The sequence below is a fragment of the Solanum tuberosum genome, unplaced genomic scaffold, assembly GCF_000226075.1.
Source record: "Solanum tuberosum cultivar DM 1-3 516 R44 unplaced genomic scaffold, SolTub_3.0 scf00035, whole genome shotgun sequence".
Taxonomy (NCBI): domain Eukaryota; kingdom Viridiplantae; phylum Streptophyta; class Magnoliopsida; order Solanales; family Solanaceae; genus Solanum; species Solanum tuberosum.
In genome coordinates, this window is record NW_006238963.1 from 717,445 (window position 1) to 726,893 (window position 9,449).

Genomic DNA, 9,449 nt, shown 5'->3' on the forward strand with positions numbered 1-9,449 from the left:
TCCACGTGAACATCATAAAGATAGTGTCTCAAAATCTTCAAGGTGAACACTAATGCTGCTAACTCGAAATCATTAGTCGGATAATTCTTCTCATGAATTTTGAGCTACCAAGAAGCTTAACTTATAATAATATTAACATGTTGCATCAACACACAACCAAGGACAATTCTGAAAGCATCACAATAAATTATGAATCCATCTAAACCCTCTGGTAGAGTCAAAACTGGGGCTGAAGTAAGGCGAGTCTTCAACTCTTGAAAACTTTTTTCACGAGCTTCGGACCACTGAAATTTGACCTTCTTCTGATTCAATCTAGACAAAGGAAAATCAATAAAGGAAAATCCTTCAACAAACAATTTGTAGTAATAAGCTAAACTCAAGAAACTCTTAATATCTGAAGGAGAAAATGGTCTAGGTAAGTTTTTAACTTCTTCGATCGTTTGAGGATCAACCTGAATGCTTTCTCCAGAGACTATATGCCCAAGGAATGCTACTGATCTCAACCAAAATTCGCTTGCACTTACAGAATTTAGAAAACTACTGGAGGTCCTTAAGAATCTGCAAGACAATCTTCAAATGACTTGCATGCTCATCCTCGCTCCGAGAATAAATAAGGATGTCATCTATGAAGACAGTGATGAACATGTCCTAATACTATTTGAACACTCTATTCATCAAGTCCATAAAAGATGTAGGAGCATTTGTTAGTCCAAAAGACATAACAATAAATTCATAGTGACCATATTGAGTCCTAAAGGCCATCTTCGGAATTTCACAATCTCCGACTCTAAGCTAATGAAAGCCTAATATGGGGTCTATCTTTGAGAAGAAGTTGTCACCCTAAAGCTAGTCGAACAAGTCATCAATCCGAGAAATGAGATGTGTATTCTTGATTGTGACCCATGGTGGTCATACATCTTTTTAATTGACATAGTCTCTTCTATGTACTATTATATCAATTAATTAGTCATCATAATTATTAAAATTACATAATAGTCCATCAATAATTCTTAAGATATTTAATATAAGTCAAAATTTGTCACAACCTAAACTGCCGTGAGAGGCACCCACACTAAATCTCAAATAGGAGAACTAATCGTCTACTAATATGCAACCAACTAAATAGCTAAAAGTATCATTTCATCAATTTAAAGTCAAGAATTCATATCCAAAACTATTAGCACGAAAAATATTGTGGAATTAAGACCACTAAAATTTGAAAGTTGTGTACCTAAACATCTAACATAGTATAGAATGTGGGGTTCCAACCCCAAAACAAATGAAGTCTAAGTCAGAACAATGGACTAGAGGAAATAGATGAACCTACGACAACCCGAAAGAAGTACCTCACTCTTAGATTCGGAAAGAGTGGGACTTCACAATTGAGGTCGCATAGATATCACTGGAATATGCCTTGTACTCAATAAAAGAAGAGAAAGTACAATATCATTACACAAAATCAACAGTATACTAGTAAGATCATCGATCAACTCCAAGTATACGAAATGTGAACAAGTAACCAAAACTCAGTAAAATAAGACAACATGGATATATAGTTGAAGTCACTTGTCACGACCTAACTCACCAGTCCGTGTGAACACTTACTCTAGTCACCTAGATAGGAGAACTCTTACGAGAAATTTTTGAAACATGAAATGCAAAATCGAATACTTATAAACTAATCACCCTATTTCAATATAGGAATACTCTTAATTAATTTAATTAAAACATGGTTCTTTATAAAGAAATACACTAAGACCTTCCCAAGAAACTACTCTAAATAGGTATATGAGCTTCTAAGAGTACGATTTATAAGAGAAGTACGGCATAACTCCCACCATAAGGAAAGAAGATTTCGTCATCATCTTTACCAATGAAACATTATTGAATCATGCAACTAGACTATGTTAAGTAACATAGCACTAGTATCAGTATAAAAAACACGTACTAGTAGGCATCATCAGTGGAACCATATCCACCACATAATATCATGCAAATAATCAAAAGAAACATGTAACTAAAAGATAGAAGTAGGACCCAGACCCTTAAATCACCACCTTTACTACAACCAATATTACTTTGGACCCCTTAAACTCTACCTTAAGTGACCCACCACCTTTCGCAGCTAAATTCACCATCTAGGTCATTCCACCCTCATATAAGATCTTAACCTAACCCCTTATATCACATAGATAATTTCCAAAAACAAGGCCACTGCTATCTATTGACCAGTCTGCTATTCTCCTGTGAATTTTCATACCACAAATTGTATTAACAACGCTCCAGTTTTACAAAATATGAACAATTAACCATAATTTAGAGAAATAGATATATACAATTATAACACACATACAACATAGTCTGGACTCCCAATCCTTACCCTGACCATTTATGCACAATAAACATAAAGAATCGCAAAATAAAAAGTCAATTTGATTCTCTCATAGAACCCACACACAAATTATTAGTTTACCAGTTTGGTACCCCGATCTACTCGTTAGTATGTACCATTGGTACTCGATCCACTCATTAGTATGTATTGTCATGGTACCTAATCTAATCATTAGTATGTACCGGCATGGTACCCAATCCAATAATTAATATGTACTGATGTGGTACCCAATCCAATCATCAAACAAACATCACAATCACAATCACAATGAATAACAATCACACTTGTACCCCCAAGTAAACACAATATTCATTGTATGCGATGAACAACATTCAACATTTCAAATCATGCATTTTCATTTTTTTCTAGAATACTAACGAAGCAGCTGACAAGCATATATAACACAAATGAGAAACAAACAACCATCACATATCCAAAGGATTACTTTCAGAATATTTTTTTTCTCATGATTCGATAACCCTCAATTACGTTCCTTAGGACAACTCCCAGAAAACACCATAAGTTCAAAAATAACTAGTCAATTCGATTATTGGCCTAGACCACAACTAACCACATATTCAACTGACAAAGTGGTAAAACATAATTCTACGTTGCCACGTAGTTATGGGATTTGGGTTTCGTAAACCCCTGTCATTTTGGTACTATATAGTCCTCCCCAAATGACAATACTCATATAATTCTTATCGATATGAAAATCACTTATCATCTTGAATCATATGTGAGGCTAAGCATATCATATTTGTATTTAGTTTATAATTCATATCATATTTGGTTTCATACTTAAAAGCCATAGGGTTTGAATGACCATAAAATCATGCAAAATCAGTACCATAAGGTTTCAAAATCAAAGTGAAACAATGAAAACGCAGCTTATTGAAGAAAGAACATAATTTCATAAAACTCTAGATTTTATAAAAATCTCGTGAAATTCTTCAGAATGACCACTCGTGGAGGCTGATTCGATGGACCAGCTTCGTTCCCCTGAGGAGCGACTTGAATAACAGGCGGCACATGTCTTGAATATGGTTCTGGTTGATCCACCGATGTGCCCGTTTTCGTAGATTTTCCCTTATTGGAGAGCGCTTTGATTCGATTTGTACAGTTAGAGACCCTAGGCCTACCTGATAATGTTAGGGGATTTTTGATTGGCGGGAGATAATTTTTTTTTAGGTATGAGAGTGAACGGATAATCTCATTGAAGCCTTACATACCTGAGAGATTGAGATTTGAAAGACTTGAAGCCCTAGTTTATGCCTTGCTTATGGTTGTTTCTAAGTTTGAGGGAGTTAAGAGTGTAGGAATTGAGTCTTGAGCGTGAAAATCCATTTTAGGATATGCATAATGTCATGGCTTAGACTTAGGAATAGTGAAAAAATTCAAAAGAAACCCCAAATAAAAAGTTGTTGGAAACCATCCACGAGGCCATCTACGGCCAATGATTTAATCTATGGGCCATACATCTCATCCGTGGAAGTCAAACTAAAATTTTAAGTTTCTGAAGTTCATTCTACGGGCCCAAATTATGGCTTATAATCTCAATCTCAAAACAGGTTTATAATCTCAAACGGTCTATTCTACGGGTTTATGACTCGTGATCAGATCCATGGAAATCAGGCTCAAAACATGTTTTAGGACTTCATTTTACGGGTCCAAATTATGGCCCGTAGATGCTTTTATGACTCATAACTGAGTCCATAAGAATCAGACAAAAAAATTACTTTCATAAGTTTGTTTCATGAGTGCATAGTATGGGTGGTACTTCGATTTACGACCCATAAATGAGGTTCGTAGTTACAGACTCTAAAAACTATATTGAGGTCATCCCTAGTGAAACTCATGTTTGTGGCTAATGAAACCTCTAAAACAATTGAGTTGAATAAGTCTATCGAGACAAAACCCCGGATTGCCTGAAAGCTAACATAACTAAACTGAATAAAATATGTTGAATCATAACTGAAGTCCTCTGAATACGAGGAAGACTCACCACAAGCTGAAAGTAGAGGAATTTGGTGGAACGTCTATTCGTGAGTCTAAATTCGAGTGCTGAAATCCACATTATAAAATGATGTAGCATAAAGTAGTGTCAATACATGAAATGTATTAATATGCAAGGTAGAACTGAAGAACAACAATTATATCGCAACTCAAAGAACTGTAAATCTGAACATAAGTAATACACAAACGATAATCAAAGGACTGAGAATCAAAACTATGACATATGAGATAGTGTTTTAAAAACTATTCATTAAAGAAAGTCGTTAAAATAGGATCTTTAGCTGAAAATAGATATGATGCACTAAATTGGTTATATATACTAAGTTGATGAAACATACATTTAAAACATGAGTATTTGAAGTAAGAGTTGAGACTTGAAGTTCAGTTGGCTAACTGAGAATGCGTCGTAATTAATATATATATATATTGACAAACAATTTGATGAGTTGGAAAGAAGACTCAAAGATCATTATTTTGTGGGTAATGAAGTATATAATTTTTCATATTATGAGAGATATGATCGTGGATCTAAGATTTCCATTAAGGGTTACATTTAGGAGGTTCAAAATCAATATATAAACATAAAAATTCTTAAAAGTACCTTAAATATACAACATAACTTTTTGTCGAGGAGGTTCGAGTGAACCCCTCGGCAACCTCTAAGTCCGCCCCTGAATATGATCGATTGAAGTTGATCCTCACATAATTTTATGCAAAAACTTAATAGATAGAAAAAATTTAAACTCGACTTCACTACAACAAATTTGATTATCAGGGACAAATAATTTCGTCATTTATAAATCATATTTCGTCACTAAAAATCTTGTGAGACGAAAAATAATTTGTCACTAAATGTGTGTCGCTAAAAGTATACAAATACGATTTAGTGCTTTTGTCGACTAAAAGTATTATTTAACTACAAAAAGAAAAAATCGTCCCCAAATGCTTAAACATTTGTGACAAATTTATTTGTCGTAAAAAGTATATTTTTTTGTAGTTAATAGTATGCTTTGTCACTAAAAAGGTTATTACTACCGACAAAATTATATCGTCCCTAATTATTTTACTTCAATCAGTGACGACATCAATTGTCTCTAAAGTTATATGTATTTCATAGTTGAACAAATTCTAGTTTCGTCACTAATGACTATATTTTATATAAAAAAATTATTTTGTTCTTAAATGTATTAATTAGGGATAAATTTATTATTATAAAAAAAAGGTCAATGTTCCTATTATCTTCCCCATCTCAATTTTTTTTAACTCCTCCCCAAGAGGGGCTCCCACATTATGTTTTCTTGGGGAATCGACCTCACAACCTTAAGGTTGGAAGTGAGGAGTGTTTACCATCCGATCAACTCTCTTTTGTCTCTCATTTTTATGAGATTTTTAACTTCATTCACTTCTTTCAAATTTAACTTATGTAGAAATAATATACTATATGATTATTTATATACATACACAAATGCATGAAATTTACCACCCACAAATCATTCAAATGTAGATTATATTTTAATTAAATTGTATATTTTTTAAAATATATTCAGTACAATTCTTTCATTTTATTTATTTATTTTTATAAATTATTCAGTACAATTATAAATTTATATAAAATTAAACTTTCGATTTTATTTAAAAAAATTGAATAATTGGTTCAATTCGATCAGTAAATCAATTGTTTTGAAAAAAAAATTGATACCCATAACTATAGTAATTCATCATAATATATTTGAAATCCTAGTTGGTTCATTTCTTTCATTTTTGCTTTCATTTTTTAGTTTATTTCAATTTTCACACTGATGAAAAAAATTAATAGAAATTAATGATATATTTCGCACCTTTGCAAAGTCTAAATTTAATTTTTAAGTCGGTGTTATCTCTGTATAGTTGCTCTACGTACGTATGTGAAATTACTATTAAATATGTACATATTTTTAGGCAAAAGCAAATAGATAGACTTAGTCTATCCAGTTTACCAATCACAAATCAATAGATACTCAAAAATTAGCACCAAGACTTGAGAAATTATTTTTTCTATCGTCTTTATCGATGAAAGTATATCAAATAAAAAACAAAAGTGTTAAACCAACAAGTATTAACAATATAGGGGTAGAATCGTACCCCACTCACGATACTTATAACCTGGATTGTATTTTTCAAAATGATGCATTTTATAATTGCATAATTTAAGAAAATTGATGAATTGAACTTTTTCATTTTTACAAAATCGATCGAATTCGTTGGTTTTAATATTTTTCCTCGCCAATTAACAAATGAACTCTGTCTATTTGTTATGAAACACTTGTATTATTCATTTTGTAGTTGTCACTTGTAATTATGACCAATTGTAGCCAAAAAAATTGTATTTAGCTATGAATTTTTTTTGGTAGCAAATAGTTGAATTATTTACTACAAATTTTAAGTCGTCGCTATTTAACACCTTACATATTTTGTGATAATTTTTTTTGTCACTAAATCACAGATTGATTAGAGACAATAAAATCTTTTGTCACCAATTATTTATATTATTAGTGACGAAAATAAATGTCATAATTAAATCTAATTTTTTATAGCTAAAACTTATAATATTTAACTACGAACTCTAATTTGTCGATATTGTAACAATATAATTTTTTAGATGAAAATTTTTGCGTCCAAAACTTAATAAATTTTAAGACAAAAAATAATTTGTCATGAATTAGTTACATTATTAGTGACGAAATAATGTGTCATTGATAAATTTAAATTCGGGACTAGCACTACTTAACAAATGGCGCCAATTAATTTTTTGGTGGGAAACATTAGTGGACAAAACTTTGCTATGGATTTTTATGTTTCGTCACTAAAAATATGTGTCTCATATATTTAAGCACGAAAAGTAAATTTTGTCACTAAAAGCGAACAATTAGTGACGAATTTGATGTCATAGCTAATAATTTCGTAGCTATATATCATATTTGTTGTATACAACATATTTTTTTGTCGAGGAGATTCGAGTGACCTCTAAGTCCACCCCTGAATATGATCAATTGAAGTTGATCCTCACATAATTTTATGCAAAAACTTAATAGATAGAAAAAATTTAAACTCGACTTAGTGCTAGATCACTCTAATAAGTTAAAGATTCTAGGTCCTAAAATCCTTTATCTTCCCATCTTGTGAGGACATTGATTATTTACTCGTTTTCTAGTTTAAAAATTAATAACATGTCAAAGTTAAAAAGTGTTTAGCATTACATAGGAGATATTAATTTCTCTATTAATTTAATCACCCTTATATTACTTTCTTGTGAGATTCGACTCCAACTCAGACTTAGGTTCAAAATTATATTTAACAATTATTGCCTTATCTTTCTACTTAGAATGCCTAACTGAGTGTGTTCTACATGTCCTCGTGAAGGATATATAAAGTTGGGAGTAGTGATCTCATTATTAAGCATATACAATTACAGTAAATTACATTGTTGTCATTTTCACCTAAGGATAATCGATTTTATCGGTTTTAGGTATATATTATGCTTCAATCTTCATACTATACCTCATGTTCATATATAGAGGTGTGGTTGATAATAGAGTATATTTTTAGCAATGATAGATTAGATTTTTATTCTTTAGAACATATTTGTGTAATGGGAGGATTACATTTGATTCTATGGAATAAGTTTATACAATTAGATATGATTTATTAATGCATCTCTTGTAAATATGTACAGATAGATGTTAGAAATGCAGAATAATTGGACAATTTATTCAAATATATATATTTTATATATATAGACACTAATTAATTTTGCAAAATGGTGTTAGAGAAGATATGTGTCCCTTCTTGATTGTAAAAAAAAAAGTGTGCACAATATCTTGTTCCACCATACTTTTTTTTTATTTTATAAAGAAGACGATGTATCATAACTTAATATGCATCAATACATGTAAGTGGCAGAGCATGACTCCTGTTAATAACGTTTGGGGAAGGGGTTGGGGTTACATTATACACACTACATTCTATTTGAGTACTCAAATGCTTTATTTCATGCAAAAATAAGAGAGTTCATATATATCTATTATTTGAATACGCTTATAACTTATGATATAAGCTCAAAAAAATAATTTAAAAATATTTAAAATAAGCAATCCAAACAAGATCTTAGTACTCAAAATCTTGTCTAAGAAAATGGGTGGTTTGAGTGGAAGAATGAATTCATAACTTTAATTAGGAATTTATAAAAGATAGGATTTCGGCGACAGCACATTATGTATATATGAATATAAAACATATAAGCTAAGGCTAATAAAAGTATTTGAGGTTCTTGAAACATTATTGTTCTCTTATTCTCTCAAATCAAAGATTACATTATATTCTCAGTAATTATTATTCAGCATTTTACTTCTCTTTTAATATTCCTAACTTTGATGTTTTCTTATATACCTTCCAGTTTTAGAATAGATCCTAATCAACTTTGATATGGAATTAAAAGCCTAATATTACAAATTTTATCTTTTATTCAACTTTATATGATTTTAAATTGAATGTAAAAGATATATATCGAGAGAATTTCAAATTAGCTATTGTTATAGTAATAAATCCAAAATTTAGACGTTATGTATTAGAAATCCTTCTCTACCTCTATTTATACTTATATTTTGTTCATATGTACCCAAATTTAATATTGAATTCTGTCAAATTCACGTAACTTCCTGAAGTTCTTCTACATGCTTTAAGAAAAACAATTAATGTTTAATTTCATTAGATCTATAAATTTTCATTCTAGTGTGGTGTTTGAAGATAAAATTAAATAATTAAAGTAGTGTACCCACGATAATTAGCTTAAGCTTTCAGATAAGATAGTCGATCACCAGAAAATATTTTGGGATTGTAGTATTAGAGGTACTGTTGGCTACGTATTGTCAGAATATTAGCTCGTAAAAATTTATTTCTCAACAACATTACATTTGAAAGAAGATAAAGAAAAGTGATGATAAAATACTTATCATGAAGAACATACACATGGTCAAACTCAATTTCAACAAGAAACTACCACGTT